Here is a 27,683-nt window from a genome sequence, read left to right as displayed (position 1 = left end):
ATATATCACAGTCACTATAGCTAATACCGTATCGTATATTTGAAAGTTGTTGAGAGAGTAGATACTGAAATTTCTCATCATAAGAAAAAAATTTATTTTGTAACTACATGTAGTGACGGATGTTAACATATATATATAGTATACATCATATATATATATGATATATATATCAAGTCATGTACATCTGAAACTGATATAATGCTATATCTCAGAAGGTAGCAAGGGTTTGCCGAGCATCTATTCTGTACCAGACACTTAACATTCCATTTCTTTAACTAGCACAACAACTTTACCTTTAGTTAACATTGCCTCCTTTTCATAATTGAGGCTGCAGAGTCCAGGAGAGGCTAAACAACTTGTCCGAGGCCAAATCTCTAGTACGGGGTAGAGTCAGAATCTGAACCCGGGTTTCCCTGGGAAACTATTTCATTTTTTTTCTGGGTCTCAAGCTTGTCTATAAAATAAAGGGATTCAGGTTTAAATGAGTTACAGCTACATAATTTTTCAGAGAACACTTAAACTGTTCCCTGATTTGTCGCCATTACCACAGGAAGTAACCCTCATGGCAGGAAGTCAAATAGAAACTGGCAAAAACAGACCAAACTATGAGGCACACTAAACTCAGTTAATACCTTTGAATATTGTTTATGGATAATATTTATGGAATATTGTTTATGGGCAGGCAATCTTCCCACATATACCTCATCTATTGCATTAAGATCTTTTTAATAAATTCAAATATAACATGATCATCATTCAACTGACAGTTTTCCCTTTCTAAAACTTTATGCTGACTTATCGTTTTATTTGTTGAAAAGACTTCTCTTTCAGTGCAGCTATGAATGCACAACAATGTCATTTTGATGCCTGGATTAAAACTTCCAGGGAAAAACCTCCAGGCATGTTGAATGGACACATTTCAATGCAAACCGTTAACACCGAAAAAAGGAACCTCTGCATTGTGCTTGTTCACTCCTATGGAAGTCAGTGTAAATAGGGGGAGATTAATGTATTTCTCAGATGAAGGAGCTAGACGGCCAGGTAAGCTTGTTTCACTGGCACATAATAAAACTTTGAAGCCATGTCCAGGCTGCCAGATCTCACCGAGGTAAGAGAGCCGTCCCCTTCCTCCTCAGCTCTTCTCCCAAGTGGAGGGAGGGTAGGGATCTTCTGTGTGATGGTACCTATTCTGAAGACCGAGAGCCCATAGCAGCCTCCGACATGTTAACCTGGCACTCACAGAAGGCGCAAGTTCACTTAAGGAAGACATGCAATAAAAAGAAGAGAATAAATGACTTAGGGAAACCATCAAAGGCACAAGAGAGGGTATTCTGTGGCCAGGCAGAAAATGATAAAGGATCCTGGGTTTTATGTGCTTGAGAAATCTGAACCCTGCACTGTTATTACAAAGCCATAATGAAACCCTGGCTGGAGTGTCATTCTGCCTGTCAGCGCAGTTTCTAAGAGGGAGACTGGATTCATAAGGAAGAGTATGATTTGTTTGGGATTTTGCCCCCAAAGTGCAAGAATAGCTTACGCATTAGGTATTCCTAATTTGTTGTAACTTGTGAGCAACTGGCTAAGTTGGCAACTGGAAAGAGGCTGGGACTGCATTGGAGCCTAATAAAAGCCCTAATAAAAGTTTTAAACTAGTTCACACATCTGCAGTCTAAGGGGGACGGGGTATTACCTAATCTGTGCCATTGCCCCTGCAGCCTCACCCACCCCGCTGGATGCTTGCTACAGAATGGATGGGGAGGGTATTGGTCCCACATTCTCCCCCAGGCAGAATTTACTGCTTCTTAGAGAACCACAACCATCTTCAGAAGAACCTTGAGGGGGTTTATTTAAAGAAATGTATCTAATTCTCTTGGGTTCCCATAATTTGCACTTGCAAACATTCTTTGAACAGGGCTGAAGTCTGCCCCTTCTATGTAGAGACATCTTCACCAGCAGACAAAAACTGATGTCTGGCATTTTAATGCCCCCATGCAAAAATAATCAACCATGCCCCCAGGGGCCCCGCTCAGGTTCAAAGCGTTCTCCCTTCCAAGGTTGCATGACTGGTCTCCAGCACGAAGAAAGAAGCAGGGGGTCGGTGGCAGGAGGTGGGAAGCACATTTTGGAAAGTAATCTAGAACCTTGGGAAAACAACAAAGGTAGAATTTTTAATTAAAATCTTAAAGCTTTGTAACATGTTGATTGTACAAAAAAAAAATTAGTGTCCAATTCCATAATAAGTATTATATTTTTCTAAGAGAAAGTGTTTGCACCGTAAGCTGACATTATGATATGTTTCATTAGGTGATTCTAAAGGTTTTTCTAGTACCGTGCATAAATGTGTCCCACAGAAAGCCACGTCGCTGGCTGGGTCTCAAGAGGGTGAGCCTGGCAACCCTGCTGCTAACAGTAGCAGCCTTCAAGGTCTGTGCCCACCAGCAGCACACAGATCAAGTTGGCTCGGAGAGTCTAGTCACACGTTTATATTAAAAGGGAGAAAAGCCACCTTCTGGGATTTTTCCAGAGCTTCAAATAGTCTCCGTTCTCTCAGCTCATCAAACTTAAAATGGCTTCCTTTGTTAGCTTTCAGCCACTCTTGCCTTCCAGACTAAGGAGATTTGAAACCCCTCTCTCCACGTTATAGAAGATACAAAGGACTTTTCAGTTCACTGTATTTTCCTGAAAGAAAATCTCTCTGTCTCAGAAAAGCTGCCAGAACCACACAAAAGTGTGGGGGCAGTGGGAACGCAAGAGCCCAGGTCTGACTCTCCATCGAATCACTCTACTGTACAGCTGAGAACTGCCAGGTGCCCCATGTAGGAGTATTACCATCAGGTGATTCTCAGTGCCACATGGCACAACAATCTGCCTTATTTGAATAAGCAGGTTTATTGCAATGCATTTATTGTCCCCAAAATGGATGGGTTGATCAGGCCTTTATATTTGTACATGCACTCTGAGACAAAGAAAGAGAAAGAGACATGCTTTCACTTTGGTGGAGAATATCATCTTCCATGCCACGCCCAGCCAAAAAAAAAAAAAAAAAAGTATTATTAAACTTAAATTCACTGAAGAACCACAACCCAAAGTATGTTAATTCCACTTCAAAAGCTCTGTTCTATACTTGCTGTTGTTGTCTTTTTTTTTTTTCTTTTTCTGTTCTGTAGTTTATGAAAAACTAGAATGGCCTGAATTCGAGCTATTAAATCAGTTCCTGACAATTCCATGAAATCACAGACCATTTCTTCATCTGTAATTTGTTCTATAATGTTTTTATTGGTTCTGTTTGCGCAATAGGTAGCCTGGAGTCCCATTTGGTTCCAACTTGTCTGAGGTATTGGCTTCAGGTACTGGGAAAAGTGGGACTTAGGAAGGTTCGTTCACACAGCTGGTAGAAGAGCTAAGATTCAAATTCAAGTCTCTCTGAGTCTAGAACCTACACACTCTTAAGTCTTTCATGATGCTTCTCCCTGACTAGCAACACATAACAATCCCAGAGGTCCTGACTCCATGCTTCAAAAACCAAAGAAAGTCCTTAAGAAAAGATTACCCCTTACCTTCCCTAATTGTAACTTGCAACAACAATCCATTTCCCCCGACTCGTGCATTGTCTGGCTAAGAGACATGGGGATTCCAGAGGTCAGTGCAGAGGCAAGAAGCAAGTCCTTGGGAGAAAGAGGACCCAGGTGGGAGTGTGGGAGTGTGGCCAGAGAAGAGGCTGGGACAGAGGAACGAAGCCAGGTAGGAAGAGGAGTCTAACATAGGCTCCAAGAGCTCTGTGTGCTGCCTGGGACAGGAACTAATATGTGTTCAAGAACATGGCCTTTCCAGAATAGTAGATATTTGTTGCCAAGTTACCAAGAATGTCTGCTGGTGTCAGAGCTGGGCTTGGGTGGAGACTTCGGCCAAATAAAACTTCTTTGTGGCTTGCTACTATTATTTTCAGTGGCAATAATGACTCAGAAAACAACCTTTAAAAATATATTTTATCACCTAGATATTTTCATTCACGTGTCCTTGACCTGTGATGCCTCTGTCATCCGAAATTAGACCCATACCCTTTCCAACTTCCGGCAGCCACCATGCTTGTCATTTAGAGGCGACCCCAGAAACATACCACCCTCTATTCCAGGCTAGAGCTTCTGTCTCATCACAATATTTCAGAGGTTCTCAACCCTGGCTGCAAATTAGGATTCCATGGGGAGTGTAAACAGCAGGAACAGTACAGAAAAAAATAAAACATCCTCATTAGAGAATGGTTACAAAATATGATCTATTCATATAATCACTATGCATACCCCTGTAACAAAGTTCTTCACAATTAATAAATGATGTGTTGAGTTTTCACTAGAAAACCAGCCATAATACAGTACGAATGAGTTAAGGTCAAAGCTCTGAGTCCATGGCAAAGATGGTTAAGTGCAATTTCATTCACCCTCTGACCTCCATGCCTCGGGAATGGTCAGTCAGAAGCTAGAGTACACACTTATCCACAATTATGGTTGTGTTGAAACAAGGAAGATATGTTAGGCAAATCATATTTCCATTCCAAGAGTCCTTTTTTCTTGCTTGCTTCTTTCCATATATATTTAATTCAACGTGGGAGGATCCTGCTTGGCCATTTGGCACATAATGTTTTTATAATGCCTTTGTCCAAATAAGGAAAACATGACCTCTTTGGATCATTGCAGACACTCTTCTAAAATCTGCCATGGTGTTTTGCTTGAGACAAAGTTTGGGAAGTTTCCAGCATTTGGTGAGAAGGGGCCAGGTATGTTAGAAGTCTTGCAATGTTCAGGGAAGAACCAAACTAGAAATAATAGTTCCACAACTTGCAGATAGAAAAATAGTGTTTAAAAAATTGGTTTAACTGATACAATTACCTGAATCTTTACTCTAATTCCTTTATACATATAAATTAAAGAAGTTATTTAATAGTTTTTATATACATTAAATTTTCATAAAATGCAACTACTATGTAAATCAAGAGAAAACTATACTTTGTTACTTTACAAAGATTTCCTTAAATATTATAGCATTGATATGGAAATATATTAGTCTTATATGGCTGCTACCAAAAGATGAGATGTAAAGATCTGAACAAACTTTCATGAGTGATTGGGTGGGATTCATTCATTAATAATTGAAATGTAAAAAGGGCATGCTAGCCCTCATTTGCAGAGAGAGTTACCTGAGTGAGGAAGAATGGACAGGGGTCAAAGAATTTAAGCACTCTAACCTATCTTTTTGGAAATAAGCTAAAGTACTTATTTGAGCATTTCCAACTTCATATTTAGCTGGAAAGAGTTTTAGTGATATCTCACAGCTACTCCAAAGTGTAGTTACTGTACATATATTGCAATGGTCACTGTAAATAAGCTTAAGACATGCAACAAAGATGATACTGTCTTAACAAATTTAAAACCAAATATTCTGTAACTAGTGAAGTTTCATGAAAAAACATAATTGTAGTACATTTTAAGGATTATTTTAAAAATATTTCATATTATTACTCTTCCATACATGCATGTACAATATATTATGTATACTATATATATTTCATTTATATATACTATATATATTAGCTGAATGATACAAGTCTGCATCTGTGATGCAAAAAAATGCATATTTATTTTGTTTGGGTTGCCTACTTTTTCCTGACAAATGTAGTACTTTGAGCCAGTTGTTTTCTTGGAAAATTAGGATCATAGATAGTTTATGTTTCATATGAAATTTGCATCTTCAACTTATTATGGTCTACCTTCAAATAAAGTGTTATATCCACTTTACAATTAACATAAGAAGCTCACAGCAGTATTTTTCCAATTTCTCCTGCAGTCCTTTGCAATACTATCGTGACTTATTTTTCACTCTTACATATTATAAACTCCACACTACATTATTTACTTTGCTTTATACAGTCACTAATGTTTGGAGATATTAGAAAATGAGAAAAGTATGTAATATTTGCTTCATATTTTCTATTTCCAGTACTCTTCATTCCACCAGGTAGATCTGAGTTTCTAAGTGGTATTTTTCTCATTTGTACATAAGAACATCCTTTAACATTTCTTGTAATAGTTGGTGGACAAATTCTCTCAGATTTCATTTGGGTGAAAATATCTTTATTTTAATTTTTGAAGGATGTTATTGCTGCTTTTGGAATCTTGATTAACACAATAGGTTTTTTTTCTTTCTTTCTATATTTTTAAAATGTCACGCCTTGTCTTCTGACTTGCATTGTTTCTGATATAGTCAACTGTTATCCCTGTTTCCTGGTATATAATGTAGCTGCTTGTGAGATTTTTATCTTTTTCACAGTTTTCAGGAATTTTATTATAATATGCCTCTTTGCAGTTTTCTTTATATTTACCCTGTTTGGAATTCATTTGGCTTCCTTATCTGTGTGTTTATAATTTTCATCAGGTTGGGAAATTGAGCGTTATCTCTTCAAATATTTTTCTATCCTCCCTTTCTCTTTTCCTGGGACCCCACTTTATACATTTGTTAGACCTTCTACATTATCATGAGGATAAGTAGGAATCTGCTTTTTCATGCTGAATATGTTTTTATTAGATTCTGAACAGTGTGGAATGATATAATGTTCATTTTTTTTCATTTTTGTTGTCTTCCTTTAAAGTGCATTGAATTTTTGTTCCAACAGCAGTTAAATTACTTGTGGATTAGCTTTGTTCTTTTGAGTCTTGTCATGAAGCTTTATCAGGTCAAGCGTATGAATTGTTTGGCCCTGCTCTTAAGGCATGACTTTTCTGGGATCTCTACTGAATGCTCTGGATGTTGAATGAGGTCTTTCTACTCTGACTAGACCAAGTTCAAACCCTTGTCAGCCTGTGCATGCTCAATAGTTGCTCTCCTTATAGCTCCTGGAAACTTGTTCTTTTCGCAGTAGTTGTTTTCCCTCCAGTGTCATGGAGTTCCATCTTAGATTCAAGGAGACTTTTGTGCAGATTTCTGGGATGTTCTTTCATTTTCCTTCTTCTCTGGTTCTCTACCCTGCAAATTCTAACTCTCTCAGCTTCCACGGGCTCTGATCTCAGTCTCTTCAGCTCAGCAAGACGCCTGTGCTCTGTGCAGGCCTGTTGCCTGTGCTGTGGTCCAGAACATGGCTTCTGACTGAAAACCACAGAGCTCATATGATGCACCTTACTTGTTTTCCATCTCTTGGGAATCACAACCTTGCACTGGCTCTTGCCCAACATCAAAACACGTTTGTTTCCTGCATTTTGTATAAATTGTTAATGGCAGGAAGGCTATTCAAATAGTAGTTCCTCAGTCATGACCGGAAGCAGAAATGAGTTACCTATTAATTTTAATTTTCCTCTTATACTTCCCCCAGAAACATATCATAAAACAGTTTTCTACAGCCTCCTGTATGCATTACTTTTTTTTTTCTTAATCCACCCTCCTCTCCCTACACCTGCCAAAATATTTGGCCTTCAAAGTCTTAATAAATACCAGAAACTAAAAGTATTCTCCAACATGTGGCAGGATTTTAAAATAGAAGGCATGTTTTCTGTGCTACTCTGTCACTACCATGTTTCCCCCAAAATAAGACCTAGCTGGGCAATCAGCTCTAATGTGTCTTTTGGAGCAAAAATTAATATAAAACACAGTCTTATTTTACTGTAAGACCAGGTCTAAAATATAATATAATATAATATAATATAATATAATATAATATAATATAATATAATATAATATAATTAATATAATATAATACCGGGTCTTATATGAATTTTTTGCTCCAAAAGACGCATTTGAGCTGATTGTCCAGCTAGGTCTTATTTTCGGGGAAACATGGTAATGTGCTCTATGTCAGTCCATAAGAATTATTTTGACCTTTCCCTTAGAAGATTCAGTTCATTTGTTGAACTGTTATACATCTTCATTTCTGCACTTAGTTGGTCTGCAGTTGTTCTTCTCATGTTACCCCAACTTCAGTTAAGGTGATTTCTCTCTATCCCTTATTATACATGAACGAGTCTAGGTTGCTATACCCTATCTGAACACCAGTTTTTATTTGAGTGCTATCCTTTCCTCTGCTATTTCATTTTCACATTAGGAAACGGTTTCTCATCATTTTACTTGTGGAGAATCCACACTTACTCATCTGGCTACTACACTGCATCTCTAAGTTGTCAGGTCCAAGCCTTTATGTAATGAAATGAATATTATGCTGTCCACATTGCTTTTCTTTTATTTGTCTATTTTGAGGCTATTATTTTTATGTGGAGATATTCTGACATTTTTAAAATTAAGTGTGCAGATAGAGGATACTATTTGCTACTGTTCTCTCAGCACAGTAAAAGGCACATTACAAAATATTGGCTCAAAGAGAGCATTGTGTCTTATAGGATTGGAGACTATTGAATGATGGGTTGATTAACTGAATACAAATTGGTCATTGCTTTCCATGTTCAAAGAATTGTCCTAAATAAAATATAAAGGTGAAGTGGCTGTCCTTGAGGAGTTCACAATTTAATAAAAGAGATACCCTGGAGAGTCATGTTTTGTTCACTACTATAGTCCTTGTTCCTAGAACTGTTACTATCCAAAGAGGGTAGTCAGTAAATGCATCTAGAATTAATGACGGTAGGTTTTCAAATAGCTTAATACAGGATGAGAAGTAAAGAAGGGACTAACTGAATGGTTGGGTCCATATGGAATACTGTAGGAATTTATTAGAAGACCGTGACCACAAGAGGCCTGCAGGAAGGGGCTTTGAATTTAGACCATGATGCCTAAACCAGACTGACGTACAGGAAGATGACAAAGGCATTCCAAAGTGAAGGGACGAGCTAGTGGAGAATTACTCGGTATATTGAAAGAATGGTTGGTAACCAAGTTCGTCAGGACCTTAGTAATCAAGTTCAAGAAGAAGAGGAAAAAGAGACGCGACTTAAAAATTAGGGCTCGCAGAAGGAGCTACACCACAGACAGGAGAAACCAGGGCTCACTTCTAACACAAGAAAAATAGTGCTTTAGAAGATTAATCTAGCTTCAGCGTGTAGGGGGAAACGTGATGTCAACAGACCTTCTCCGAATCGAATGCCACCAAAAATGTAAATCACACAAAAAACCTCCCTTTTGAAACCAGTAAACCTCATGATGACATTATTATTTTTCCTGTCCTGTACCTGCAATGAGGAGATAAAGAGAAATTAGATGGTATTTATGTTATGCATAGGCTTAAAAAAAAAAAGATAGACTCAGTGTTTGAAATAAAAGAATTATGTAATAGGATATTAAGGCATCTTCTCAGTAACTTGAGCTTTTTCTTTCTCTACATTCTTCATTATAGACAATGTTAGTGTCATCCGGGCACGAGACACTGGAAGCTGTACAAAGTCACAGTAGTTTAAGTTTCAAGAAGTCTGTCCTCAGACATTGTCCTATATCAGCAAGGACAGACTCAGGTAGTTTGGCTTTTGTTACCAGTAAAAAAAAAAAAAAATCTGAAACTAAGTGATTGGCACAAGAAGAATACAACTGAGTGAAGTTTGCCATTTTTCATCTTTCCTAGATGCTGTATAATTTCTTCTCAGTAACTGAGACTCAGATTTTTTTCATCTGTGTTGGCTAATGAATCCCATATACTATGCAGTTACCTGTAGAGAGACAGACTTGAAACCATGAAAGCATCCTGAGCCTATCTCCCTGGGACCCATGGATTCATTCAACCTCCCCAGGTTTGCCCTGAAGTCAACACTGAATACCATTTTACTCTTTGGAAAGCCTGAACAGCAAGATAAAGTCCCCCTGCACAGACTGAAACTAAGATGACGCATTGAGGCTGGACTGTGGATTAGAATTCGCGCTGGTCAGAAGAGGTGGAGAGCCCAGTAATCGTGTGGCTTCACATTCGGTCCTCAGTGCATACCACAGAAGTCCATTATGGGCCTCAGCAATCCCCTGGCTACTTCTCCTCCCACACCCTATGAAAATAATTCCCAGTTCGTGCCCAGAGATTAAAACAGCCACAGCATGAAACAACTTCAGTGTTCCTCTTAGCGTACTTATTTGCTTAAGCCTCCTTCCAGAATATCCCATCAGCCAGAATTCCAGGCAGTGCTTAAAATGTGCAAAGTTGCTAAGCTTTCATCTCTGACTGTTTTGATTTGGTCCCAGACTCTTCCTCTAAGTGGAGTGTGATTTTTATTTTCATTCTTTCTCATGTAAATCGTACCTTTCTTCCATTTGGTGTCTCCTGTTTTAGCTATGGTAACCAGGCATAAGACTTCTTCCAAACTGAGGAGAGAGAGAAAAAAAAACATTAAACGTTTGTTTAAAACAAAAATCAGAAATTGGGCAAATAAAAACTTTGAACATTGAGTCGGCAAGAGAAATAACCAGCATTCTGTGAATGGATGGGTGGTTCAAATTAACTTTGGCAATTGAGATACTAATTCTCATAAACCTAACTCGAATTAATCTTTGATTTTTAACTAACTGAATTGTGACAGGTTGTTATGATGATAGAAGTATGGTAATATCATGATAAAACAATATGGAAAAAAATATCTTCCAACTTTTGTGTGATATCCTTTTTTGTCTCTTTTGAAAGAAATACTGAGTAGAAGTGAGTTTATTTATTGAAGTCAAATTGGGTAAAACAGTATAGAATCCAAAAGTTTGAAATACTGTGAATTTGAAAAATAGAACCTCAAAGCATAATAGATTCCATGAATTAAATTCTTTAGCATGGCTTCATCTATCATATTACAAATAACAAAAATATTTCATCTTTCTTGAGCATTTATTACATGCCAAGTAAGTGCTTTTCGTGCATTTTTATCACTTAATTCTCTAGTCTTTTTGTTACATCACCCTGCACAATTTACAGAAACCGAGCCTGAGACGAGTGAAATAAGTTGCCTAAGAGAACCAGTCAGTGGTCAGGTTATGGCTCAAAACTAAATTCTTATTCTTAAGTGCTGTGCTTTGTCACTCACTTTTTACGTATAATGGTTAGATTACAATACAATTTTTAATCATATCCCTAACATAAGTTTTTTCAAAGAACTTTGCTAAAAATTTAATCATCTGTTTCACAGGACTATATTTGGTTGAAAGCAGCATTAATTGTCACTTAAATAACAAACAAATTGCGGGAGGTTCATTGTTTGGTATAACATGAAGTTTGGGATAACTGGCTACTGAAGAATGCAAATAGCTTGACGATGTCATCAACGACCCAGGCTCTTTCTGTCCGTTCACCATCCTTAAGACAGAAGAGCGTCATCTCAGAAACGTGATGGCTGCTAGAGCAGCAGGTATCATGACCTTGTTCAAGTTAGGAAGGAGGGGAAAGGCTGGAGCCAGTGACATCTACTCCTTTTGCTAGGAAATGGAAAGCTCTCTCAGGTGTCCCAGCAGACACCTCTTACACTCTACTGCCCAGATCTGTGTCACGTGGCTACACCTATCTGCAAAGAAGGCTGCCAAGGCAAGCAAGATTGTTGGCAGCATCTACAAGTGGATGTAGGCAAAGAGAAGGGGATGGGGCATGGGCTTGGAGTTGGCCAATCAACAGCATCTGCCAAAAGCAAATATTCAAAAGAAAGTATCTTAGTCAGTTTGGGCTGCATAACAAAACTACCCTAGATTCCGTTTCAGGCTTAAACCACAGACATTTATTACTTATAGTTTTGTATCTTGGGAAGTCCAAGATCAAAGTAGTAGCAGGTTTAGCTCCTAATCTGAGTCCTTTTCCTGTTTTGCAGATGGAGGACCTTTTGCTGTGTCCTCACGTAGTGGGGAGAGAAGAATCTTGTCTCTTCCACTTTTATAAGGGTGTTAATCCCACCATGAGGACCCCACCCTCAAGACCTAATGGTAACCAAATTATCTCCCAAAGGCCCCACCGCCAAATACCATCACATTAAGGATTAAGTTTCCAACATATGAATTTTGGGAAAGGGACTCAGACATACCGTCCAAAGCAGAAGGGATTATTTGATCAGTATATTATAACTTTTATTAACTTGTAATAGAGTTCTTAGAAAGCATATTCTTTTCAGAGACAGAGTCTTGTAGAAAGCCAATAAATAGTTTTCCTTTTAGTAACAGTCCTGAGCAATACATACCTGCAGGTATGTGTCTGGGGCACACAGAGCATGAAGCACATACAGTTTGCACCCAGATCTCTTAACAAGTATGAAGAGGGGATGCTGAAGTGATTCAGATTAACAAGGTCTTATATAATACATGTTATGAAAGAGTGGCTAGCAAAAGGCAGACTTCAGAGAGAGAAGAAATTACTATTCCCTGGGGAAAAAGTGTTGCTACAGAAAAGAGTTGCCTATTTTATAGACAGTGGCAAGAGAATCCTCCAATAAATGGTTTTCTAATGGTGAATCTTCCAATGCTATGACAACTATGTGTAAGAGATAAAAATGCACAGGATATTAAAAACACCCAAAATGGCTCCATGAATAAGAATCTGTCTGAGCATGTTTAAACCGAGTGGCGTTGTCAGCAGTGCATGGATTGGTAGATTGGAATCTCCACGTGTCAACGTGAATGTGAGCATTCTTGATGATCTCATATGCTTAGATATCACCACTGGGCACCTCTGGGATTTTCCTCTGCCTTAATCATTCCATAGGTTTGAGATTCTAGGGTGTCTGGGGATTGAGAATTGTTTGGTGTGTTAGAGAAACACGTAACATTTTAATTGTGCCTGGAGTCGGACAGACTCAATGAGGGAGGCTAATTAAGAAACATAAATAAACTAGGAGTTCTGCTTTGCCTCACATAATATCATTATGTTTGAGAATGAACTGTTGAGCTTTACTGTAAGTCAAGGAAGTAGCCAGAGCCACTGATTTAGGAACAAAGACTAGGGCTACATGTAACATATAAAGTGAAGAATGGAGGCAACTGTGATATTATTGTAATTATCATTTTTTATCGTACATTTACTTTGGTTATCATAAAAATACACACACTATTTATGCAGCATGGGGCATACGTCATGTGCTCTGGCCATAATCCATGAATGCATTATAACATTTTTTTTCTTATTTAACCCCATATTAAACATAGGAGATGGATGCTCTCGTTACCTCCGTCTTATAAATGAAGGAAATTAGGCTCAGAGCAGTCACGTGACATACCCAATCTTATGTAGTCCTCTCTGAGGACTTAGCAGACGCCAATAGCCATTAAATGGCAGTGTTTTCCTTCATGACTTATCAGCCCCCTATAACCATGTTTTTTTTTACCATTGAGTAAACTTTGATTTTTCTACAACCCAAAGAAATGACAAACAAACCCTCTGAATTCAAGAGAATTTTGGCAGATTCCAGGTCTAGAGAGAATTATGCTGGAAACAAGCAATTAGATGTAAGCGTGTTTGATATGGAATATTCAAATGAGCCTGTCCTATGATTGGATGCCTTTATCAATACAGGTAACAATACAATATGTGAGTGCCTGTTTTCATAACAGCATAATTAAGGATACTAAATGTCCATCTATATGCACGGGTTGCCAAACTTTTTCTGTAAGGGCCACATAGGAACAATTTTCAGCTGTGCAGGTCATGGAGTGTCTGTCACAATTACTCAACTCAGCCATTGTGGTGTGAAGGCAGTGGTAGACAATAAATAAATGAATGAATGTGGCTGTGTTCTACATATAATTTTATATACCAAAACAGGCAGCAGTGAACTTGGCCTATGGTCTAGAGTTTGCCAACCTCTGTGTTAGAGGGCCAAAATAACTCTATTTCATTGAGGAGACACTAAAAGAGTGTTACATTGCTAACAAAAAAAAAAAATATATATATATATATATATATATATATATATATATATATATATATATATATATTTGAGTTTTAAGCAATACCTGAAACTCATGTTTATAAAGGGAGGTGATCAACATGGATTTCATTTTTACTTTCAATTGTATCAAATGACAATTAACAGGAAACAGCCTTATGTTAATGATTTAAAAATTCAGTGATTAATAAACAATAAGAATAGCTTATAGCTTATAAATAAGAATAGCTGTCAGATAAACTAAATATTGGAAGGTACTTCAGAGGTAATATTAATATACAAAGTAATGTTTAGAAGAACCAGAGTAAAACTCAGTATCAGTCAATCTATATACATTTAATGTAGCAAGTCCTGCTGGAGATATACAAAGATGAAAAAAAGAAAGTGAAACAAAAGAAACTAATATTAGAGAACTAAATATATTTATTTTATGAGAAATTATGTGATTATTTATTAAAATTACTTATTTGTTGGTGTAGAAAAATACCTCCATAGTTAGAAGTGCCTAAGTTACTTCTATAATTAAAAATCTATATGGTGGGGCCGGCCCGGTGGCTCAGGCGGTTAGAGCTCCATGCTCCTAACTCTGAAGGCTTCTGGTTCAATTCCCACATGGGCCAGTGGGCTCTCAATCCCAAGGTTGCCGGTTCAATTCCTCGAGTCCCGCAAGGGATGGTGGGCAGCGCCCCCTGCAACTAAGATTGAACACGGCACCTTGAGCTGAGCTACCTCCCGGATGGCTCAGTTGGTTGGAGTGCGGGCTCTCAACCACAAGGTTGCCAGTTAGACTCCCACAAGGGATGGTGGGCTGCACCCCTGCAACTAAAATTGAACACGGCACCTTGAGCTGAGCTGCCGCTGAGCTCCTGGATGGCTCAGTTGGTTGGAATGCGCCCTCTCAACCACAAGGTTGCCGGTTTCGACTCCCGCAAGGGATGGTGGGCTGTGCCCCCTTCAACTGGCAACGGCCACTGGACGTGGAGCTGAGCTGCACCCTCCACAACTAAGACTGAAAGGACAACAACTTGGAAAAAAGTCCTGGAAGTACACACTGACTCCCTAATAAAGTCCTGCTCCCCTTCCCCAATAAAATCTAAAAAGAAAAAAAAAATCTATATGGTAACCATCTCTAGAGATGGCAAAGAAGAAAACAGATCAGCCTTAGTGGATTTAGACTTTTAGTCATCTGAAAATTGTGGAATGGATTCATATAACCTCTTGATATTAGTTATAGCTCCGTTAGCTCTTACGCCATAATTTTATGAAGCAGGCACCAAAATGTACATACATATACACATATATATGCATGTAGTGTGGGTATATGCAGACATATGTACTTTGTTTATGTATCTGTATATATCTGCACATTACATATTCTCTTCCTCTCTATATATCATATATGCACATATAGTATATGTATATAGCATATAGTATGTGTAAAACATATATAATATATAGTATATGTAATGTATATCTACACACATACGGTGTATACACAGTATATGCGGTGGATATATACATATACATTGCATTCTATATTATATATACATCTATAGTGCACATATACGATAAAGAGAATAGAGAATAACAAGTAATGTACAGATACCATTTCACTGATATCATCAGATCTTCATATCAACAGGTAACAGCAAAACAAAAGGCAAAGTAAGTTGAGCAAAGATAATAGTGAATAGAGTTTTAATTGAGGGGCCGATTCAACCATACTAGGGTGGTTTAAAGCTTTAGTCCTCTCCTTCCCCAACAGATGGCACAGAGGGGAAAAAATGGAACTCGCATCAAGTTGTGCTCCAAATCATTTATCTTCTCTAAAAGATGGGAAAGTCGGGGAATTGGTAAACAAGACTTTTGTAAGCATGCATAATATATTCAATATTTGGTGGCAAAGGGTTTCCATTAAGCTTTCATGGGAGTTAATAAATCAACAGAAACCACTTACCGGAACATTTTCATGGGTCCTGTGGAATTCTAAGCAAATATCAGGTTTAAGAATGAAAAGTCAGTTATATTTTCGACGTAATCTAACGTTCAAAGAAGTGTAAAAGATGCTTAAGTGTTAATATTTTATGTTTCCCTGCTCTCAGCAGTAATTGCAGCCCATTAAAAAGAATGCTAAGCCATAGCTGTTAGCACTGGCACAGGCCCAAGGAAACACTGAACCTTCACAGAAGGGGGTTAATTGCTACACGAAGAGGTAATTTATTAAGGAACACTGAAGCCCTGTATAGTCCCCCATGTGAGGCTGAACGGCACAATCTGACGTGAATATTACATTTGATAATCAAGGCCTTTTCTATGGTAGACTTCAGAACTAGCTAAGCTAAACAAAAAGGGGAGGTGGAAGGGAGAAAGGGAGAAAGAGAAAACTCCAACACCATTTTTCTCCATGGCTCCCATAAACTTTTACTTGGTGCCCTCCAGTCTGTCACCCCCATCACCAGGAAAGTTGGCTGCTCCATAAAATTCTTGGTGGCTGATGAGAGAGGCTCATATAACTATCAAGTTGAGGGCGGCTTCTACTAGTCTTTATTTGTCTAGATCGGGCGCTTCAGCGTTCTTCTGAGTGCTGAACTTCATGTTTTTTACCATTTGTTTTGAGAACCTTGGATCGCATTGAACCAGGCCTGCATTTCCATCACAGTTTAGAGCAGTATCATGTGACGTCTTCAGCATCATGTGCAGAGAAAATAATGGTCCCATGGATCCCTTGCCTAATGACAAGGGATCTTGTCATTTGTTCTCAGTCCTATGGGTTCCTTGTTGTGTTCTGAATTCATGATTTCAGTCAATGGCCAAAAAGAAGAAAAAAAAAGCAGAATCCAAAAACAAGTGGGAGGGAAAGATAGCTCTGAGGAATCATTTGACCTAAGGAGCCGACCATTTTCTTGGCCTTACTGACAACAACTTTGGGGGTGTCAGAGGACTAGAAAAGGAGAATTTGTTGTACCCCATTGTCGCTTTAGCTAACATCTCTAATAACAAATTGACATTGAAGGAAAATTCCCTTGAAAAGCAGGGTAAAGAAGAAACGGTGGTTTCTCTGAAATGCATCATTGGTGCAGTCCTGCTTTTCCCCCTTTGGAGGTTGGTCCTTTGGCCATCTCTGGTCAAACCCTCAATAAAGGAGTGTTTATGGAGTGCTCATTGAGCTCCTGGCACTGGGTTAAGGGAGATGATTGCAGAATATAAAAGGCACATGGCACATGGTGCAGCCCAGCCTTTACAGAGTGTTCAGTATGTGAAACAGAGAACAATTTTATAGTAACTGCAATAGGAACGACAACAAAGAGAGAGAGAGAGCAATACACGCAGGGCTTGGTGCGTCTTTGTTCATCTCCCTTGTTGAGACTCTCTCCTGCTTCACTTTTTACTTTTTCCACCTACATCGCTTCTTCTATAACTCGATGGCCTCATCTTTTCCATTTTCAGGCAGATGCCCAAAGCCATTGTCTGTACCTTTCACCACCCACTTTATACCATCCAAACTGGATCAAAATCATGTCTTACCCTTGGAGTAATTCCTCTGAAAACACGCCCATTTCTTCAGGGTCAATCAGCGAGGTGTTTGGGGAAAAAATACCAATTAAACTAGTTTACACAAAGTTGTAGGGGGCATACGCATCCCCCACCTTCATCTTCCTCTTCTTCAAACTTTCCATGGATGGTACACATTTGAAATAGTATCCTCTTCTAAGACTAAATCATGACCAAGCATCAGCTGACCGGGCTGCTAAGTCTACACCAGGGGAGAGGACAAGAGATCCTTATTAATCTCACAAAATAAAATCAAACACATACACACGTGAACATATGCACACATTTCCAAGGGTCAGAATCTCTCTCTCTTTTTTTTTTTTTAACTTCTGATTTTTAAAGAAAGCCTGTGTTGGCTCTTATTTTCTGCAAGTATTCCACTGAGGAGTGTCTTATCTTTTTAATCTTCGAGTTTATCTTGGAATTTACCTAAAAGGAATTATTTTGGCCATCAAGGTCAACACCCCTTTCCTTTCTCTCTCCTTGTTTTCAATTTTCTTTCTAAGGAATTGGAAGAAGATGCAGGCAGATGAGTAGTTAAGTAATCCCAGAGCTGTGCATGTCACTTGGACCAGAACCAGGCACATGTTGAGGTCTTCACTTGCCAAAAACACACCAGGGACCTCTTAAGCAATCAAGAATTGCTACATGTGTGCAAGACCGAACATCTTGAACACAACAGAAATCCGTAATTCAATTATCCTCTGTTTCTCCTACCTTTGCCCTCTGAGCATCCCAGCATGCTGGATGGAGCATGGAAGTCCAACCTGGGAACTACCAAGTGTTCCCTCTGCGTGGACACACTGTGGGGTCACACCCTCCGAGTCACAAAGGGCCATGACCAGGAGGCGAGGAGGACTTGGCTTTGTGCTCAGGGAGCCCTGGGGAATGGGAAGGAAGTGAAAGGGAAACAACAGAAGAAACCAAAAAAAAAAGCCACTAAACAAAGGATAGACTGAACTCAGCAAGAAGAGTTAGAGTAATGTAAACAAACCAGAGCCACTCAACCAAAGGTTCATTTCTATTGCTCACAGAGTTCTGGGGACAGGGACTTGGGCACTGGTAGCATTCCTGGAGACTGGACCTCAAAATGGGGGAGCTTACTTGCGTGAGAAAAGGCCTTATTTTTGCTGTTGGCATATGTTCTACTTAAAGGGAGATTAACTACCTCCAGTCTTATCCACATGTAAGTATCCTACTTCTGAAGATGGGGTCCTCAAATACCCAAGACATTATTCACTACCTGCTTGTGAGATGAGAAGAATTAGAGAAGGTAGCTCCCAGCAGTTCTACTCACATTTATTAGAGTGGGCCAGGTCATTTTCCATAAAAATGAGTAACTCCCAGCAGGAAAAAATGTATAGAATGTGCTGACCTTGAACACAGAGTGTTTATATAATATATTTTATCACCCATAGACCTTACAGAGCTAGGATTTTCTCCTGGGATGCACGGTTAATATTTCAACCTCTGTATGTGCCAAATGGAAACAAAGATTGTTTGCAAAGGTAAATATAGCGCTGTCATCCTTCCTGGCACAATACAGATGCAACTGTACTTAACTAGAGTTACTAAAAAACGATGTTCTTTGTTTTTACAAGATGTGGCAATATTATGCAAATGACTAATTCCAGTTAAATCCTTTTACGTGTTATGTATTATTCAGGGTTCTTTTGATTGCAAATGACAGAAACCTAACTCAAATTAGCTGAGAGGGAATTTACTGGCAGATACTGAAACATCTCAAGTTATCAAATGAAGGATTAAATGACCGACTTATTGGGAAGGAGAAGAATGCTGCCAGCCCTTAAAAACAAATGGAAGCAGAGTTTTAAACGGCCAGGACTTTCCTTCTGTGTCCCTTATCTTTGTCTCACGCTGTATGTTGGCTTTTTTCTCTTTGACTTCAAATGTATTCCACAGCACAGGAAACATGGCCCCCAGCCAGTCCCAGGCTTCATACCTAGACTTCTACAGCAACAACCCACTGCACTTGGGCATTCACATTATAGCTAATGAAGTTCAAGGTCCATCAGCCCCAAAGAAATAAGCCACAACATGAGGGACTTGTTTATACATTCATTCATTCAGATAACATATACCAAGAATCTATGACCCAGGCACCCCAAAAACAAACCCCCTAAGACAGACAGGAAAGCACGCAATGCCTGGAGCTACACACTGTATAAGGCCAACCATGCCTTCATCAATCACATGAAGAAGAGTTCTCATTTCCCTGGATTTTAAGGACTAATAGAATACTTTGAAGGTCAATTGGCCTTTCCTCCAGATCTAAGAGGAACTTCTTTATATCCTCTCAGCTAGATCATAATCTTTTTCCCTTTTGAAGGAAGACTAAGAAATAGAATAAATAAATATAGACCAACAGCTATCTGTGTAAATTAGGGCAGGAACTTTTGAAAGATGGGTAGAGTTCCTTCTTATTCCATTAATTACTCCATTGTGGTCATCTATCCATTCCATAAAAATAATAGTAAGTGCTTCCGAGCTGCTACATCATAAGCATTTCTATTTCCTGGTGTAGGGAAACACCCCGTTTTCTCCCTCGTCTTTAACTTTAGTGGTTTCTGGCCCCGCTTCCTACTGGCACATGCTGAAGGTCTTAACTCAAAGAGGCTTAGCCCTGAGGAAAGCTGGGACTGGGAGTGGGAAGGAAGCACAGGAGGAAGGGTCCAAAAGCAGAGTATTAAGACCCCTTTCCTTCAAGTGTGCAGTGCTTTCCTCGGGGCCACTGACTGTCCGGAGTCCCCAGTGGCCAATTCTGCCAGGTCTCTTTCATTAGCTTGGTTCCTTTGAACCAGATGAGCCTTGTCCTTTGCCCCTTCTTTCTCCCAATGAAGATGACACTACTGATTCTAGGACTTAATCTCTCTAGGATTAATTGAATTATAAAGGGATGTTAAAGATGGATAGTACTTCCTGTGTCACCTCTCCAAGAGATGTTTGCAGTTGGAGTCTCAGAGCTGAAGCGAATGATTGCAAAGGCAGGAAACTCTAATGGACTCAGGAAGAGGAATGAGAGAGATGCCCTGCGGCTGAAGTCGTACCCCAGCATTCCACAGTCATAGGATGTATGCAGTGTTTATCTGCATAGCAAATACATTTGGCTACTCAGAAAACTCCACTCATTTCCTTTTGGAAACTTTTATTTTGTTTGTTTTTAATCTTGCTGAATGGATGTCAAGAGACATATCTGAAGAGAGGATTTGATTCCTTGTGGAAGCAAACCATTGAAATATCCTCATTTGTTTTAGTCAGAGTCCTCTGCTACAGAAATCTGGGTTCTGGGAATCAATCAAGACGAAGAGTTTGAGGGAGAAATGAGGTCAAGGTCAGTGCAACACCACATGGCTGAGGTTCAGCTCACTGTTGGTGTGTGGGTTTCCTCTAACACTGCAGAGCAGACTAATAAACAGAACACACTATATTTTGGAAAGTGAATGACACCCAGTACTGGGTGACTCTTGGGTGGAATGTGACCTCTGACCTCAGAGCCAGAAATGGGACCTCTGAGGTTCCTTGTGGAAATTATAATATTTGTGGATTCAAAAATAGAGAAGTGGCCAAATCGTAGAAGCTGAATGAGAATGACTCATTTTGGTAAGGTACTTCTCAGGCTGTACAAACAACTGCTCAGTCTTTGTCAGGGCTGGAAATGCCCTTAGGTAGGCTCTGAAGAAAGCTCTTTGATGCCAGATCCTGGTGACTGTGGGGAAATGAACTTCTCTGAATCTTCATGTCTACTGTTTTAAATGGGTTGATAATAAGAGTATCTACTCCACCTCACATGTTGTGAGAAATACGAGAAGGCTTTGGCATACTTTGAGTAAATGCTCAGTCGATGTTCCTCATTATTATTTAAGTGTTGTCAACTCTTTATCACACTTCCTATGCAAAACAGTAGCTGAACAGATAGTCCCAATAATGGTGATGACACCTATCGTTGCAATGAACGATATGCTTGCTTGCATTTAATTCTTGCAGCAGGAGACTTACTTGCCTGATTATGATGTCCCGGCTTGGCATTCTCCAAGCATCGCCAGCTATCAGTGAGGGAAGAACGCCCAACAACATGCTCATTTTGGGAGGAAGCTGGGCCAACCTCTCAGGCCTCTTCCAAACAAGATTCTGTGGTTTGAGGAAGTCAAGTTTCAGGTGAGCAATCTGCAATAAGTCTACGTCTCCAATGGCTAATGAAGCCTTGCCTCATTTTACAAAAGCATTTCCTTGGGGTCTCCAGTGCTAATTAGCAATACTTTTTCTTCTAATCCAACTAACCACCTTTCTCTCTTGAGCAGCACTTGTTCCTTCCAGGAGGGAGCGGCTGTGTTTCATTGTCAGGTGACCCAAATGTTCTTTTCATCTTAGTCGAAGTTCTCTGTATGTTCTTGATGGCCGCTTAGCCAGAGTGTATGTATTTTTTATGGCGGGATATAAAGTAGGCAAACACAACCATATATAAAATACAAACTGGCAAGTTGAAACAGCAGGAGCACCACAGGAGGCCCCTGGCAAAAGTGTTAAAGAAAACACAGAACTTAACGCCTTAGAGGACTCAGCAAAAGCTCCCCATACAGGGCATCATTCATTTATTCATTCTGAAAATGATCTGGGTATTTTCAGCAGGGACTCAAAGGCAGGACTTAGCATCACCGATACACAGTGTCTGTGAGCCATTTTCTCCAACGGTGACAAGTCTCATCTGACCTTCTGGATTTAGAGAGAGAAGAGGATTCTCTGTCAATGAGATGTTGGAGATAAATAAGCATGGACAGTTGCGAGTCAATGAATAGATCAATTAAAAAATGCAAGTCCACTGACAAACCTTTGACTTCCTCATTCAACAAAAGCATATTTTTACTGAGACGAGCGGTACTCAGCCCTCCACTATGTGTCAGAGATGCAATGAAAAGCCCCCTGCCTTTCTGTAGCCTAGAATCTGGTGAAAATCACTAATAATAAACAAATACAGTCATCCTCCCCTTATCCATGGTTTTGCTTTCTGCAGTTTTTGTTACCCATGGTCTACTGCGGTCTGAACATATTAAATGGAAAATTCCAGAAACAAACAATTCATAAGTTTTAAAGTTCTGAGTAGCATGATGAAATCTCACACCATCCTGCTCCATTCTGCCCAGGATGTGACTCATTCCTTTGTCCCCAGGATCTCCACAGTGTATTTAATACCCACTCGTTGGTCACTGCGTAGCCATCTCAGTTATCAGATAAACTGTCACTAATGCCACTTCACATAACTTTTATTACAGTACATTATCATAATTATTCTATTTTATTAGTAGTATTATTGTTAGTCTCTTACTGTGCCTAATTTATTAATTGAACTGTGTCATAGGTATGTATGTATAGGGGGAAAAAACGTATTTATAGGGTTTGGTACTATCCGTGTTTTCAAGCATCCAATGAAGGTCTTGGAACAGATCCCCTGCGGATAAGGGGGGGACTACTCTAATCAAATAAATAGGTAGTCCAATTTCAGATAGTGTGATGAATAAAAATGAAACTGAGCAGCGGGTAGAGATAATGGGCTGACAGGTATTGAAGCAAGTGGTCAGGAAAAACAGAACGGTCTGGATCTCTTCTGAAGTCCCATAATTAGTCAAGTGAGGTCCCTCTGTGTGATATTGATAAAGCCGGACTCAGCTCGTCCCACTCAGATGTGTAAAGATATCTGACCTCTGGTCAAAGGTAAGGAAATAGGAAACCATTAACAGAGTGGTTTCCTGAAAGCCAGCGCTAAAAGACTTCTTGAAGTTTCTTTCAGCCTAGTAACAAACTCTCCTTTATCCATGTATCTCCAAAAGCCGCGATTCACTTGTCCCCAAGTAGCTTGAAAACGAGTCAGAGGGAAACAGTGACAACGATTTAAAGGTTTTGCTATTCCTCGATTTGCAGAGTCAGTATAAATAGACCATGTTTTAAAAGGTGAGCCAAGAAAACCCAAAAAGGTGGAAAAATAGAGAAGCTAAAAATAAATGACTAAAAGAGAAAAGTTCCTGTAATTTTAGGTTGAAAATATGAGGTTGAGTAATCAAGGAAAGTATTTTTACTGCCTCGTCAATATTTTTCCTGGAAGCTCGGGTAAATAGACTTTCCTCAGATCTGTAGTGTGCGTGCCTAATGGTCTTAGGTGTCTGTAACCACAGAATAACTTTATCCCTAAGAAATAGAGCAAACAGGAACTCTGTGGTTTTAGCATTCCCCACAAATAAGTAAATATATGGATGTATATTAAAAAGGTTCAGGGCCATAGGACAGATCGTTTGGGTCTATTTGAGAAGTGTTTCCCCTGCAGTGGAATCTTTCATATGAAACTTTCCGTGCATTAGAAGGAAGCCTTGCTCGCCTCGGGCGATCTCAATTGAATTTTCTGCATCGTTTGTACTCTTTTAATTTAATCCCGAATGCCCAGCAGCCGTGCCGGAAAGCATGTGAGAGGTTGTCCTTTTTCTAAGTCAGGTCTTCATGTGTTTTCATCTCTTTTGAGGCTGTGGCCAGGAGGAGAGGGGTCACAACAGTTGAACGGAGTTTAAAAGGGGGAAACCTTATCATGACAGCCTTCACGCACACATAACTCCCTGGTTCTAGTTGTCCCTGGGTGTTATGAGGTTTGCCCAATGCCCTGCTGTTCAGGCCAGAGGGACAGCACATGGTTTTGCTGGTGATCAGAAGCTCGGTCTCTAAGTGGGGCAGACTTCCACTGGCTGATTCATTAGGTCTCGCTGATCCTAGGGTCTAACACAAATCCATCACTTAAATCACTGGCATCCCGCCCCACCCCACCCCAACCTGTGGATCCTTGATTATTGGATGCTGGGTGGAAAGTAGGTCCTGGCAACTGTCAGGGGAAACAAATAGCGTATCAGATGCCCATACATCACCTTGAAGTCCATGGATACAGTGTGTGTTTTCCAGTCAGACATGACTAATAAGTCTTCAATTTGGATTTGCCCAATGTGCAGCCAGCAGAGCTAACAGAGAGGAAGGCTCGCTCTCTCTTCCAAAAAGGTCCAGTGTGAACCAATATCTCCATTTCTCTGATGGTCCCTGGCTGAAAAGATGTGGAATATCACTGGTAGACTGGAACCGCACTATTTTACCCCAAAAACAATCATGTTGCTCTTTCAGACTATGTGGCAACTTCTGACAACATGTCAAAATTTCTGGTTAATTCCATCAGACCAGTCATTTTCAGGCAAAACAAAGCAAGTACTTCTTCAAACAGCGAGTACGTAGCAAATGATTCCCAGTATATTGTGTGGGTTGAAAATATTGAATGCTCTGAGAAGGTGTTCGATAAATGTGTTGTTAAGCAACCTAATACAGTTGCTCATGGAAAAGCCAGAATTATCCTGAAAACATCCATAACCAGACAAACAACAAAAAGGACAACTGCTACACTTTTATACATAATGGCCCAAGAAGCCAGAATGCAAAGGGAAATGTGAGTTTCTTGATGTTCTTGAATGTGATAGAATGTGAGCAAATATGGATGGATGGATGGATGGATGGATGGATGGATGGATGGATGGATGGATGGACGGATGATCAACTGAGCAGCTTTCTGTTCATGTTGATGTAATCTCATGTTTATCCTTCACAGGAAATATTTGAGACGACTGCCCCCTACACCAGTTTATCCTCACCGCTTGACACATCCATGGCATTTCTTCCGCCAGAAAGACAATAAACAGTAAGCAGACGAGCAAGAACTTCTTTCCCACAGTGTCTTGAGTCTGGTCCTGTTTATCTTTCTCTAACAATGGAAACAGATGTATGTTTTGTGTGCTTGCAGTTTCCCAGATGTATCCCTCTAAAATGCCGTTGGCGCTTCAACGATGTTGCTAGTTTTTAGAGCACTGAGGCTTTGCCAAGTTAATTACTTGACATGCAAGACATTGCAATTCCGGGGTGCAGAATGCACCCTCCGTAGTAGATGCTTCATTACCAAGGATTCACGTGGTAGTGTGCAGTGATCACGGACTCCCGGCAAAGTGGACCTCTAAGTAGAACGTGAAGTTACTGGAAGCACCAGGTAACAGCAGTGAAGACAGGCTACTCAGAATCAGTGATGGATAAAATTGCTTCCATCCCACCATCGCCTAAGGTCAGAATTGATTCCAAGGTCCTGTGTAATCCTCCGTGTCAGGCTGAGGTCGAGTATCCCTGGTTAGGGGTGGGAAAAACAGCTAGAATCTGGGTAGAAAGTAAACAAAACCTGACAGAGTCACACTCCGACTATTAGGAAATCCTGTTTTGAAAGAAGCATCTTTCGCTTTCGCTGAATTAGAGCATTCTCTCACTAACTGTGCTTACTCCTCCCACTAACGATAGCCTTAACCAAAAACATACACGTTTTTGTCTTTATAACGCTCTGTACCAACATATTGAGTGACATAAACTGTAGGACTTCCGATTTAAAGCTGTGCAAAACTCAGCATTTACGACAGTAAAATATACATTGTTTTCCAATTGCACATAGAACAGTCAGCAAGATTGTCTATATTCTGGCCATAAAGCAAACATTAACCAATTCAAAAGAACAGAAATCGTACCAAATATGTTCTAGGGTTATAAAGGAATTAAATTAGGTATCAGTAACAGAAAGATATTTGAAAAATTACCTAAATATTTAGAAATTAAAGAACACAATTCTAAGTAACCCATGATTCAAAGAGAAGGTTGAGAGGAATTTTTTAAATACTTTAAGCTGAAAAAAAATTAACCTACAATGTAAAAACATTTGCTGGATACCGAGAAAGCAGTGATTCTCGATATCAAGAATAAAAGAAGAGATATCACTCCTGACCCCACAGACAAAAGAGTAAGGGAATGTGACAAAGAATTCTGCGCCCAAAAATTCAAAAGGGGCTATTCTTTGAAAGACACAAGCTACCAAAGTCCATTCAAGAAGAAATCAATCATCAGAACAGTTCTACATCTTTTGCAGAAATTGAGTTTGTAGTTAAAAACCTTTACACAAAGAAAACTCCAAGCTTGGATGATCTCACTGGTTAATTCTATTAAACATTTAAGAAATAAGTAATACAAATTCTAAACAATCTCTTCTGAAAAACAGAAGGGAAAGAAACACTCCCCAACTCACTTAATGAGGCCATCATTACCCTAATATCAAAACCAATCAAAAACGTTACGAAAAAACAAAAACAAAAAACTACAGGTCCATATCCTTCATGAACATAGACACAAAATCCTCAACAAAATATGTGCAAATAAAATCCAGCCATATGTAAAAAGGTTAATATGTCACGACCAAAGGGTGTTTCTCCCAGATATTCTTGGACTAGGTTAACATTTAAAAACCAACCAGTGTAATTCATTATATTAACAGATTAAACAAGAAAAACCATATAACCATTTCAATAAATATAGAAAACATATTTGACAAAATTCAGCATATTAGTGATTCAAAAATCTCAGCAAACTAGGAGTATAAGAATTTCCTTCACCTGATGAAGGGCATAAAACAAACAAACAAACAAACAAACCTGTAGGTAACTTCTGAATTGCTTTCTGCCTAAGATCAGGAACAAAGCAAAGATGTCCTCTCTCATTAAACCTGTTCAGCATCATACTGCACGTCCTAATCAGTGTAATAATGCAATAAAAAGAAATTAAGCATAAACACATTAGAAAAGAGAAAAGTAAGACTGTCTCATTCACAGACAACATGATTTCCACATAGAGAATCCCAAAGAATCTATAAAAAAGAGAATAGATCTACTAAGTGAGTTTACCAAAGTTGCAGAAAATAAGGGCAATATACAGAAATCAGTTGTATTTCTATATATTAACATTAAAAAGTGGGAATTTAAAGTTTAAAAACTAGTACCATTTACAATGCCAAATAACAAAATTCTTAGGTATAAATTTATTTAAAAATTTGCAAGATCTGTCTGCTAAAATGTAAAAGCGCCAATCAAAGAAAGCAAAATCTTAAGAAACGCAGAGACAAACGAGATGTGATTGAAAAATATGGTGAATGTTTAAATTTAAAAAAATTATTACAGTAAAAGGCACACTGCCATTAATCCCCCTCAAAATATTCCCCTTCACTTTAAACACTCTTATCCCATCATTCTTTCTGAAGCAGCTCTGGAAGTCCTCTTTTGTGAGTGCCTTTACTTCATCCTGTATCATGACAATGCTCCATATCACCTATAGCTTCTATGAAATAAAAACATTACAGTGTGTCCTCATCCACATTATTCACTAGATCTGGCACCCTGCAACTTTTGGCTCTTCCCCAAAGTCAAAATGACC

The 27,683-nt window shown here is 39.2% G+C and overlaps 1 long non-coding RNA gene across 2 annotated transcripts in view; it reads right to left on the bottom strand.

Moving 5' to 3' along the window:
* LOC141567871 (uncharacterized) overlaps positions 1-27,683 on the bottom strand; it is a 207,339-nt gene that overhangs the window by 3,106 nt on the left and 176,550 nt on the right. Inside the window, exons 3-4 of one of the 2 annotated variants that reach the window (XR_012490808.2) lie at positions 10,208-10,269; positions 689-2,141 (exon numbers count right to left, since the gene is read on the bottom strand). This is a non-coding gene — a long non-coding RNA (uncharacterized LOC141567871). Of the gene's footprint in view, positions 1-688; positions 2,142-10,207; positions 10,270-27,683 lie in introns of those variants that run through there. The other variant, XR_012490810.2, reaches the window with a different exon arrangement.

The sequence above is a fragment of the Rhinolophus sinicus genome, chromosome 6 (assembly GCF_057876585.1).
Source record: "Rhinolophus sinicus isolate RSI-liver-muscle chromosome 6, RSI-T2T, whole genome shotgun sequence".
NCBI lineage: Eukaryota > Metazoa > Chordata > Mammalia > Chiroptera > Rhinolophidae > Rhinolophus > Rhinolophus sinicus.
Note: the sequence above shows the minus strand (reverse complement) of the source record. Positions and strands in the feature narration are given on the sequence as shown.